General features: G+C 34.1%; 1 long non-coding RNA gene across 1 annotated transcript; it reads right to left on the bottom strand.

The window, feature by feature from the left end:
* Positions 1 to 11,252: 11,252 nt before the first annotated feature.
* Positions 11,253 to 13,283, bottom strand: LOC141388230 (uncharacterized). Its single transcript, XR_012408762.1, has 7 exons — positions 12,934 to 13,283; positions 12,730 to 12,860; positions 12,545 to 12,669; positions 12,407 to 12,478; positions 12,111 to 12,249; positions 11,601 to 11,757; positions 11,253 to 11,485 (listed from the first exon to the last, which is right to left on the bottom strand). It is a non-coding gene; the product is annotated as an uncharacterized lncRNA (long non-coding RNA).
* Between the last annotated feature and the right edge of the window lie 57 nt (positions 13,284 to 13,340).

Raw genomic sequence — 13,340 nt, 5'->3', positions numbered from 1 at the left:
ATTTTGCTGTTAGCCGGTGGTAGAAGAGAAAGCCATTTTCGCTCTCCCTCCTCTCTCACTCTCTTAAAAATTGCCACTTTTCGGGGTTAAGGAACGCTTTGCAGGTTAAAAATAGTAGCAAATGGTAAAAATTGTCACCTCAGGTTAGTAAAGGAACACAACTAATGTATAAGGTAGTACTATGTTTACATTTACGAAATCCACTCGATTTCATCTGTCAATTCCTTTGCGTATACGTCAAATAAAAAACTCATCTGAAATCAACTGGATTTAATTTGACGTTTAAGTAACGGATTTGACAGTTGAAATCGAGTAGATTTCGGAAATGTAAACGTAGCACAAGTTACAAAAAAAGCAACCGTGAGCGTAAAGTATCTCTAAAGCAGGGTCGCCCAGTTGTATACTGCGGGCGCCCACTGAGTTGTTTTGCTTTTGCCTTCTTCCTCATTCACAGTGTACATGAGCAACACACAACTGAAAAATATCATGTGTTTGTTGTTTTTTCACCTATACATAAACACTTGCTTCAGTTTGATGGTGGGTAACGTGGGCGACACTGCTCTAAAGCCATATGTTGAAACTTTCATACGAAACTTTCACAGTTTTTGGGTAGAGTTGTTAACATCTAGTACAACTGTTTACAATAGGTCTGTCTGGTTACCCTAAAATTTGTAAGAAATGTTGCTGGAAGTCGTCTGTTAACACAAAAAGACAGCAAAAGAGTGCGATTCGGGAGAGACATTTTGACAGTTCTTTTACTGAGAGTTTGTAAATTCTTGCTGGATAAATTTCTTCTAGCAAGAACTTGTAACTCTTCTTCTTCCTGAAAACAATCAGTCACCTGTTTTTAATTTTTCGTTGATTTATGTTTGTGAAAATTAAAAACAATTTTATTGCGGAAATAGCAAGTCTAACCCCCATTATTATAAGTCTTCTTTGGTTATAGTTTGTTACCGAACAGATTTATAGCTTTCCGGTTAACTTAAAGTTAAAAGTGATGATTGAATTTCAAGGAGGAGCTTCTTAACATTAACTTTCAATGTAAAAATTATATTTTTTACTGCTTCCAAATTGGTGCGTTTTGAAATCCATCAGATAGTAAAAGAACACATATAATAATGGCCCTAATTGTATTATTTTTTTGTAGAACAAAGTTGCAAAGTGGAATATATCCATTTTTGGTCATATTCTTTTTATTTTTAATAAACTACAACATTTTTGCCTCCTTTGGTTCCTTCATTGGCGGACAGATTGTTCTGTTTTGGCAAGTCCGCTGATTGCTTGCTTGTTTTTGCTGGGAAGGTGTCTGTTTACTTTCCACAATTTTCTAGCAAAAGATAATAAAAACTCCTTGCTCTCTGAGAAAGTTCTTGCTGGCCAATTCTTGCTGGAAAAGTAACCAGACAGACTTAATATAGTTCAGGGGACACCGGTCATTGAGTAACAGCTATACCTGTCTTCATATGTTTTTTGAGAGATTATTAAATCTTGCCCTTAAGTCCTTGGTCACACCAGAGGGGTTTCATTAATACAATTTCATGAAATCCAGGGTTCCTAGGTCGAGTTTCATACTAGAGTAATGCTTGATTTAAGATATTAAGGATATTTATTTTTGAAATGATGTGAAATAATAGCTGTATAGAAAACTGCCAGAGGGACAAGTTTTCGTATAGAAAACAGCCTGAGGGGCAAGTTTTCGTATCGAAAACAGCCTGAGGGGCAAGTTTTCGTATAGAAAACAGCCTGAGGGGCAAGTTTTCGTATAGAAAACTGCCTGAGGGGCAAGTTTTCGTATAGAAGAATGCTTGAAGGACAACTGAGTGAAGAATGACAAGTTTTCCTAATAATAAAATAAAAAGTATGGTTTACATAGGAGAAGATATTAAGGATATTTATTTTTAAACTGATGTAAAATAATAGCTGTAAAATAAAAATAATCATATACATTCTTTTATAGCTTTAATGAATACTTCAATTCCCAATTTGGCATCAATTTCTTGAAGATCTTTCCAACTTGACGTTTCAATGACATCTTTAATGTTGTGTATTATAAATGTAAAGGCATTATTCTTGAGACGTTGGAATTACGATGGGCAAATAAAAGGTTATCAATAAAAGGTCTATCCGAAATAGTCAAAACACTCACATATCATTTCCAAATCTTTGTGCTGCAAACATATCTTTGTGCTGCAAACATAAGATCCTTCACCATTCCTTGGGGTATCTCCTTGCCCGTATAGTAAATATAGTTTAACATTTCTTCTATAACTTTTGCATCAATATCATCAATCGCTATACGAATTGTTTTATCCTTGAAGACATCATCTTTAAACATATTTATTATTCGATACTGGGGGAACATGTTCCAATTTCAGTTCATTGGTATTTCTTTTATTCACCACAAATTCAATTATACAGGCATGTCACAGATTCCGATCGGAATGGTTTCAATTCCGTAAGTCCCAATTTACATTAGGCGAGTTTACTTGCGGCAATTGTCAGTTTGTAGGTGAGAGAGGGTGCTGAGAGGCAAAGGGTTACCATGTGCCTCACCTCTCTCTCCTACAAAATGACAATTGCCGCAAGTAAACTCGCCCAATGTAAATTGGGACTAATTTCATTTCGATCGTTTTTGTTTTAGCTTCTTCAGATACCGATCGATTTTGAAAAATCAGAAAACTTCATTATTTAGTTTAAATATGAAATTAAATATGAATTTGTTAACAAAACAACATTTTTATTATTTCTAAGTGTTTTAAAGTGGCAAATTAAAAAAAAAATGCAATTCCTTTTGCAAAATCAAAAGTGGTTTCATTCCGAAAAATTCTTCGTTTTTCGTTTTCTGAAGAAGCTAAAATAAATGCTCTGTTCCAGAACCTGCAAGAAACTACTATTTTTTACTACGATAGCATTTTTTCCTTTATGTTATCGGAAAAAATAGTAAATAGTACTGGAACAGACCAAAAATGTATGCTATGCAACGGGTTTTTAGTGGCACCAATAAATATGTACTTATTGCATTTTCTTGTTGAAATTTCCTTACTTAAGGAAGTGCCTTTATAATGCATGGTAATATGAAATATCCGTTCATTACAATGTGTAGAACTTTTCTACAGAAGATACCCGCGAAACACCGACAAGTGGGTGACGTGCGTATCTTCAAATTAGATAATTGATAGGAAGAGTTCTCGGAATTGTCCTAACATATGTGGGGTGTAAAACATTTATTTCAATGAAACACATTTCTGAACGTGACATAAGGAAGGGGTATTAATTTGTATAGTTCTACCATTTATTTTGAAATTCAGTAAGCAATACGAAACATTCTTGGTATCCACACATCAATTTTATTTAAAAAAAAAAAAAATACAAAAAGAAAACAAAAAATCCTTAAAAGATAGTTTAAATTATATTCAGATTGAATGTTAACCTTATATTCATGTACCGTCAATTGAGAGACATACATAGGTACGTATTTTTAATGGAGTAACTCTTTCACACGATTGAATTTAATCGAGACCCACAATTTCAAGACACAAATAAGGTTCTGTCCTTTTAAGTTGTTTCCAATTTACTCTTTGCTTTACACTCCAAAGGTTGGCTTTAATAAATTCTGTAGCTCTTTCCTTTAGACGTTTATTGGACATACGTTCGGCCAATAGAAGTGTGTCAATAACTGTATCTATATTAATTGAACATATTAAAATATATTCACACCGTTCTTGTAGATCCATCAAGGCATATTTATCAGCCACCATTAAGAGGTCCGAAGCCATTTCCTCGGGTATATTATCATCTTCACCTGTGTAGATATATTTTAACATTTCCTTCAGCACATCAGCATCGATATCATCAATAGTTATACGATTTGTTTGATTCTCCATGAAATCATTGCTTAACATGGCAGCGAACACGGGACTACGTGTCCTTAATATTAGTTTATGGGCTCTCAATTCGATTCCTCCGCGCGCGACCAGTATTATATCGCTATATTCTGCACTGGCCAAAAGTTTGCCAAAATCAATGCTTATATTGGAATCCGTTTGCAATTTCATCTTCTTACAAGGATTATGGAATTCGATTGGTCTCTTGATATTATGTTTTATTTTTAAATCAAATGAAAATTCCATTCCATCATATCCCACAATATGAAGGTTACCGGCTTTGATAAACTTTTCACATTTTACTGCTGGCATGTCCACAGCGGCGACAGCATGATCTTTATAAAATATCATAACACTGAATTGCAGGCGACTTTTAATGTTCACATAATCCAAGACTACATAAATTGCACGTCTTTTCCGATTTATTAACATTCGCCATTTCGAAGTTATACCAATTTGACCACCGCTATCAGTAAGATCAATGTGTGCTAGAATTTCTGGAGACACAGCAACGTCAGCAGCGTAATGTTCACGTTTTATTTTCCAAACGTAACAATAACTATTTTCAATCTTCTCAATTGTTCCACTGCTTTCTAGCTTTTTTGGTGGCAGCATTTTTGTTGGTTTACAAAAATCTGCAGATTTTTCTCTTGGCTTAAGTTGAATGTTTTCACCGATTTTCGAAACTTCAGAGGCCTATATCTCGGGAAGTATGTACTTCCGCAATAAATGTTATATATATTTGTGATCAGGGTGACCAGACCTACCTGTGAAAAAATTTGGTCCCGATCAACTTGATCCTTTCTCTTTATGTGCGCCACACAACGGATAAATTAGGGATAGGTAAGTCGACTTTCGATTAATCGATTCGTCGACTTTTTGCAGTTAAGAGTCTAAAAACCGTGGTCGACTTTTGGCTGGAGGGAAAATCGCATAATCGATTATCTTGTGATCGATTATCGAGTTTGCCCATTGATTGCTGACTTTTGGTATGTTCCAGTACTGCAAAAATCTACTAATTTTTACTATTTTTTCCGATAACATAAAGGGAAAAATGCTATCGTAGTAAAAAATAGTAGCTTCTTGCAGGTTCTGGAACAAAGCATTTACGTTTTACAGTTTTGGCGGTTTTACATTTTCAAAAGAAAACTCGAAAATCGACGAATAATCGATTTTCTGCGGTTATGAAAATGTCGAAAGTCGAGTTTTATGACAAGTGAAATAATCGCTAGACCGAAAAATCGCATTTATAGTTTTAGACCAAAATCGAAAAGCCAAAAAATCGAATCCCTAGGATAAATTCTTGGTCTGTTCCAGTACTACACATTTTTACTCCGATAACCGATTTTTACTTTATGTTATCGAAAAAATAGTAAAAATGTGTAGAAATGTGCAGTACTGGAACAGACCATCTGTTTTGAATTAGAGCTGGCAAACCATCGATATTCCCAACCTTAGATATTTTCGATATAATAAGCTTCGTTCCCGTACTTTTTAATAGTAAAACTCGTAAAAGAGAGAACTGCAAAAAATTTGTTGTCACACACAAGTTTTTTGAAATAGTTCGGGAACGGAAAAATGGAAAATACGTCAAAAAAACTGGAACAAATGTCAAAGTCGGCGTATCAACCAATCAGACGCCGGCAACCATGTTACTATATTTTTACTCGCCCAAATTTGTCGTGTAAAAAGTTTTTAAAGAGAGCGTCATTCAGCGCCATTTTTGTTTAAAGAGAAGTGAACATTTTACAACTTTTTTGTGTACGGGAACGGTTTTTGTGTAAAAGTCGTAAAAATTGTAAAAACTTTTTAGTTCTGGAACACAGCTATAGTTTAAAAAATCGGTTGCGATCGATATTATCGTTAATTTCTCATCACCATTAATTTGGAAATGAAAATGGCGGAAATGTATATGCCTTTGTTGATATTTTGCACAAGTAGTTCCCAGAAATATTAAGGAGAGAAAATAATTGCTTTTATTTAATAAAAATGCGCAAAAATAAATTTTACTTTTCCGACAAATGTGTACGTGTGTCTACGGACTTACTTTCTCACATCCACAGAACTGAAAAGCAGCGAAATTTCTATTTATTTCAATGAATTTTAGGCTAGGGTTGTTTAATCCTATAATATCGATATCCCAGCAAAAGTTTGCATCCGCGGATACAGTTGAATCACTACAAGTGTTCGGTACATTTGCTATTGGAGTACATTTTTTCCTATGAGTTCACTTATGAATTTTACAAGAGAGCGCACAGCTACGATGCACTCTATTTTGTTTCCACAGCACACAGCTAGGATGCACTCTGTTTTCGATCCAAATCACAACTTTTGATGTAGTCTTTTGGATTGAATTTAGAGCAGAATGCGGCACACAACAACAACAATTTGAGCAAACACTGTTGTCAGTGCATGGTTTTTGAATTAGTGTGTGGAGAGATAAACTCTCTTTGCTTGCTCGCGAGTAAGGAGGTGTCGCATTCTGATTTAGAGGCACTCTTCGGATTGTGTTTTTAATCAATCCAAAAATGCAAGCTATTGAGAAATATCCCAGAATAAATAAAATGCATTTATTATTTGTGTAAAACAAGAATACAAAGAACTCTATTGTATAAACACAAATTAAACCAAAATTCCATTAAATTCAATCACAGTTGTTTTGAACTTAAAACATGTGTTTTGGCTTGGTTTGATTCATGTTAAATGTGAAATGCGTTTAACGAAGGAAATATTTATAGAGGACGAGAAATAATCCATAATAGAATAGCCTACCGAAGGGGAGTAAAATATACAAGGAGGGATGCCTCAAATTAAGTATTGCATGAATTGTTGTTTTCACCATATCTAAATAATACCCTGATTAAAAAAGTTGACAAACCCTTCATATATTACTTTTCATTTCTAATATTTATACGAAATAAGAACAGAGTTTTTATGGGAAAATTAATACATATTAATTATTCGTAGTTCATTACCTATTTTAATTTTTTTAGTCATTATGTTGTCTAAAATAGTCCAGAAAACAGGTTTTTGACAAAAAGAACATAAAAAAGAATCCAGAGATTAATATTTTTGTTGGTAAGAAAAATTCAGCCTGATGTGAGCCAGAACACATGCGTCCCCAGCATTGATATACAGTGTATATTATACACTCTACAAACTTCTACAGTAATTTCTGGTTACCTGCATCATTCATAGCTGCACTTTGGCTTTACCTGTTTGGGTTTTTAATAAATTTTTTAATTTTGTATTTTTCCTGTCATAATTTATTTCGATAAATTCTCTCATTTGTTAGAGATGGGACATATTTTATCGTCGTTCTGAGAGTAGTTAAAATTGAACAACGTACACAAATCGTTGTTCGTTTTCAAAATTTTGTATGGGAAATGAAGTAATTACATCGTAATTTGGGGTCGAACAACGAATAGAGAGCGAATTACTGTCAGTCTGAACAAGGCATTAGGGAATCCCACTACACCATATCTAAATTATGCATAAAATAGTTGACAAAGTCCCAAATGCTACTTCTCATATTTGGAATCGGTTGATTTTTATGAATCATGTGATGTTTATTTATACAAAACAAAGTTTTCAATGGATAATTAATATACATTTTTTAAAGTCCATTAATTAGTCCCAATTTACATTAGGCCATTTTCCTTGCGGCAATTGTCAGTTTGATGGAGAGAGAGGTGAGGCATATGGTAACCCTTTGCCTCTCAATACCCTGTCTCACCTACAAACTGACAATTGCCGCAAGTAAACTTGCCTAATGTAAATTGGGACATATGTTGTCTAAAATAGTTCAGAAAACAGATTAATAATAATAATAAAAAAAATCAAAAAAAAAATATTCAGAGTGTGATATTTTTGTTAGTTTAAATAAATTACGAGAAAATTTTCAGCTTGATGTGGGGTAGAACATATGCGTCCTCAGCATTGATATATATTAAAATGCTACTTCTTATATTTTGAATTGGTTGATTTTCATGAATCATGCGATACTTATTTATACAAAACAGAGTTTTCAATGGAAAATTAATAGACATTTTTTATAGTCCATTACTCAGCTTAAACATATATGTTGTCTAAAATATGTAGTTCACGAAACAGATTATTAACAAAAAAAACATAAAAAAAGTATTCAGAGTATGATATTTTTGTTGGTTTAAATAAATAAAGGAAAAAGTTCAGCTTGATGAAGGGTACAACACATACGTCTTCAGCATTGATATACACTATAAAAAGGCAATCCCATGTTGCTTTCTATGCTGATATTACTATCCCTATTACTAATCCCCATAACGTACGTAGGATCCGATGCTGCTAATACTATGACTACTATCACTACTACCATTACTATCACTACTATCACTTTCACGGCTATACCGCAGTCTTTTCGCAGCTCTTTCGGTTTTGTCCAAAACTAACCTAGACAAGTCATGGTCGGTTTGACATAACTTCTTCCAGCCTTCCGTTTCTGCGACGGTTTTAAAATTGTTTACTATAAACTTAACTGCCTTGGTTTTGAGATGTTCATTAGTGTGACGATCGGCCAACAAAAGGATATCAGCAACTGTAGCAACCTTCAGTGTATTAATTAAAATATTTTCACACATTGTTTGCAAATCCAATAGCGAGTATTTGTTAGCAGCAATAAAGAGCTCTTCTACTAATTTTTCCGATACATCGCCACCCGTGTACAAAAATTTTAACATTTCCTCAATTACTTCGGCATCCATATCATCAATCCGTATACAATTTGTTTTATTTTCTTGGAAGTTATTGCGAAACATAGCAGCAAACACTTGACTTCGGGCACATAAAATCGCTTTGTGGGCTTTCACTTCAATACCATCTTGTGCAACAAGAGTTACATCGCAAAATTCTTTACTGGCGAAAATGTTGGCAAAATCATTCTGAAGACTGAGGCATGCTAAAGTATTGTATAAGGGTTTTATATCAACCGTAATATCGTGGTCTATATCGTCACCTTCTTTATATCCATTATCATCATTTTCATAATTATATACAATAGCATAAGTCATTAAACTTATTTTACTGTTTATGTCCGTTGTTATTTTTTTAGTGAACATTTTGTTTCCTCGGGATATCGTAACTTGAAATAATTCGTCCTTGTCGCTGGTTGAGAGCAATTTTATGTAAATCTCGAACTTTTCAGATCCTTCATATCTATCAAGATAATTTTGTACTACCACCAATTTCCATTCGGTTCTGCCATTTGTACTATTAATTGCAATTGAATCAGAATAATGTCGTTTTGGTGGTTTATTATGTCCATATTTATCAAAGTAATATAGCGTTGTTCGGAATTGGAACTTATATTGATTATCTGATATTTTAGTTAAAAACTTTCTAGACATTTTCGTTGAGTTTAAAAAAAAGGCATTGGGCGCGCTCTCCAATAGTTGATCAACAAAGCCACGAAATCGAAAACTGAAGCAGACGACAAACAAATCGGTCAATCGATTTGATTTCACAACGCCGATCGACTTCATTAGAGAAAGTTGTCAGCCGTTCGAATTGTGACGGCGACACGGTGGCCTGTTTCTTTACTCTAAAGCCACACGCTGAAAATTTCATACGAAACTTTCCCACTATTTTGTAGAGTTGGGTAATCTAGTTCCTAGTTCCTTGTACTAGTTCCAAAACGTATGAGTAACATCATGAAATATAACGTGTGATAGTAAGTATACGAAGTTTGTTCAAAGAAAAAATGTGGGCCATTGGAACTGCGAAGTGAACTAGATAGTTCCATATAGTTCCTTTGGCACAACTCTACTATTTTAGCGTTTATAGATCGAGTTCCCCAATACAGTAATTTTATAAAATCACTTTAGTATGGATCTCGATCTATAAACGCCAAAATAATTTAATTTTTTTAATTTTAATTTATTTGACAAACACAGTAACCTAGCCCATAGGGCCATGTTCCAAAAACAGCTATACAATAACTACTACAATTCATAATGGGAAAGTTTCGTATGAAAGTTTCAGCGTGTAGCTTTAGAGTAACTTTCTATATGGCTATATCACACCAGCATCAATCTCGTAAGTTATGACAGTTCTTTTTATCCATACCGCATTCTTTATGTTTCGCATTTTCCATACTGCTTTTAGTTTTTTTCGATCACACCGCATGTACACTTCCGTTAACATAACCTATAAATGTAAACAACACAATGTAAAAAAACCTAACAAATACTATGTTTACATTTAAGAAATCCACTCGATTTCAACTGTCAATTCCTTTGCGTATTCGTCAAATGAAAACTCATCTAAAATCGATTGGACTTCATTTGACGTTTTGCTAAAATGTCTCACTTTTGCATTAGGTCTGTTCGATAACCCAAAAATTTGTACAAATTTGTAAAAACTTTTACAAAATGCTGTTCGATAGCAAACTTGTTAAATAAAGGAGATATTTGCTAGTACTTGCAAGAACATGCAAATTCTTTTTACTTTTAAAGTTATCGTACAGGCCTATTTTCTGTACTCATTTTCTCATTTCGATTTTCATCACATACTAGAGCTGGCAAACCATCGATATTTCAAACATTAGATATTTTCGATATAATATTTTAAAGTATCGATTGTTATCGATATTATCGTTAAGATGTCAACACCATTAATTTGGAAATGAAATGTCAATGACATTCTTGACATTTTGAACAAGTAGTTCACAGAAATGTAAAGGAGAATAAACAATTGCTATTATTTTATAAAAATATTGAAAAATGCATTTTACTTTTCCGAAAAAAGTGTACGTGTATCTACGTACTTACTTTCTCACACACACAACCGAAAAGCAGCGAAATTTATATTTATTTCAATGAATTTTAGGTTGCGGATTTTTGTTCCGATAATATCGATATGCAAAACTATCTATCGATATTTTATTTTTTAAAAATAATCGATTTTATCGATAGTGCTATCGATTTTTTGGCAGCTCTATCACATACCCGAATATTCGATAGAAAAAATAATTATCGAAATTAGCCCAAAAATAAATCCATATCGGTTTGGTTTTTCAAACGTTCACAGCAATCATTCTCAAAAAATAGAACTCAAAGATGGAAAACTGCCACTGTCAGACAAAGTGCGCAATTTCTTAAGGATAAAACATCAATGGCAAAAGGACCTCAAGAAGATTTTTCACCGCACGGGAAATCGAATAAGCCGTGAGTATTCCATTTTATCCAAACAAATACAGTTATTAAAAATAATCATCAAAGAAATCATAAACATTGAGTCTGCAGAGTATTTCAACAAGAGGTTGGAGAAAATAAAGCCCAGTCCATTTGCTTTCAAAGAAATATCCCGCTTCACAGGGAAAAATAAATCAGCTTTCTGCCATAAGATTCAAGATGGTGACCACACTATTTCAAACCCCTCTGAAATTGCCGGTCGTTTTCAAGTATTTTATTCTTCATTATATCAAGACGTTTTACCAACTGTTTCATTTAACGATCTTAATTCTACGGTGTCATCCTGCATCAATCCAACATCCCCTCACATATATACTTTTGACGACGACTTTAATGCGCTGGAAAATCCAGATACATACCATTTTGTCACCCCTGAAAAAATAAGAAACATTATTGTAAACGTAAACTCAAGGAAATCCTGTGGTCCTGATGGGGTCTCCAACTTTATCATCAGGAAATTTCCAGATTCCACAGTCAACCTACTTACCTGCATTTTTAATAACTGCATCAATAATGGATATTTTCCTACGCAATGGAAAGTTGCCAAAATTATACCCATAAAGAAGAAAGGATGCAGTAACAATGTTGAGGGTTTCCGTCCTATCTCTCTTTTATCAAATATCGGCAAGATCTTGGAACTGATTCTGAAAGAGAAAATTGAAAACAGTTTTACTCTTGATGCAATTTCAAATTTCCAATTTGGTTTCAAACGAGGGCATTCCACTCATCACGCTCTCCTTAAATTCCACCACGACATAACGACAAATCTAAGAAGGAAAAGTTGCACCGTGGCCATATCCCTGGATATACAAAAAGCATTTGACACGGTCTGTCACATCGGGGTTCTATATAAAATGATTCAATTGGGTATAGATCCCTTCATTGTAAAAATCATGCAAAGTTTCTTCAACACCCGTAAGTTCATGGTACAGATTAAAGATACAAATTCCACAACGGGAGATGTGAAGAGTGGTGTGCCGCAAGGTAGTATACTTGCCCCGTTTCTCTTCAACATATTTTTGCATGATTTTCCACACATCGGTCGTCAGTCCCAAGCCATTTTGTATGCAGATGACTGTCTCATCTATGCCCATAGTCCTTCACCTGCAAACGCATTAAATTTTGCCGCTGCACATCTACAAAGAATAAACAACTATTACAAGAGTTGGGGGATTCAAATCAACGCATCTAAGTCCGTTGCAATTTGCATACGCAATGCCTCAGGGAAGTGCCCAAGATACGTCGTTCCTGAAAGCAAATCACTGAAATTGTCCTTAGATGGAGTTGATATACCATTTTGTTCATCCATTAAGTATCTTGGTGTGAACTTCAATAATCTGCTAAAATTTAATCCGCATGTTCGCTCTACATTGCAGAAAGTGAAAGGAATATTAGCGAGGTTTTCATATATATTAAATAACAAACACCTACCGCAGAGAACCAAACTTCTCCTGTATAAAGTGGCAATCAGGTCCATCCTAGCCTACGGAATCCCGATCTGGTTTTCTATATCGCCAATAGTTGCCAACGAATTGGAGATTCTAGAAAGGAAGATACTGAGAAAGTGCGTCAATAAACATTATGAAAATGAAATTAAAAAATTTTCAAATACTTACATCTACAACGCAGCTGACGTTGTTCCATTTTGTAAGTACGCGCAATATCATCTTCGGAAATTTGTAGAAGGGCTAGCCACACACGAAAACCCACTAATGTCCATAATATACGACATGGAAAAATATTCTTCCTGGAACGACACAGCATACTTATCGCCGGTTGGTGTGCTGAATGAGCCTCTTAACAACGATATGGAAACTTACACACTGCCACAATTCTACAAGACATCAGTACCTGGATCCCATAGAGGATAGTACGTTCTTTAAGTTAACCCATCTAGTTAATATATAGTGTAACTACTCGAATCAAATGCACAACTTTTCTTAACTGTTAATATTTTACAGCTCAATTAACATGAGCTATCGCTGATTATCCTTATCTGTGATATTTACAACTTTTATTTTCTAGTTAATACTACATAAACACTGTTTGTTATTGTATTGAACAGCTCGATTTTGTTATTTAGTTTTAAGTGTTAATATATTTATTTATTATTTCAGACAAATTTGCTCTGATCGTCACTGTTGAGGCCGTGAGCAAGCCTTATGTTTACATCTATTAATTTGTTTATTTATTTTTCATTACGCTTTGTCACATTTCGCATGTAGCA

The sequence above is a fragment of the Musca autumnalis genome, unplaced genomic scaffold, assembly GCF_047663935.1.
Source record: "Musca autumnalis isolate F117 unplaced genomic scaffold, ASM4766393v1 scaffold_9, whole genome shotgun sequence".
Taxonomy (NCBI): domain Eukaryota; kingdom Metazoa; phylum Arthropoda; class Insecta; order Diptera; family Muscidae; genus Musca; species Musca autumnalis.
The sequence above is the reverse complement of the archived record's forward strand: the minus strand, read 5'-3'. Positions and strand labels throughout refer to the sequence as shown.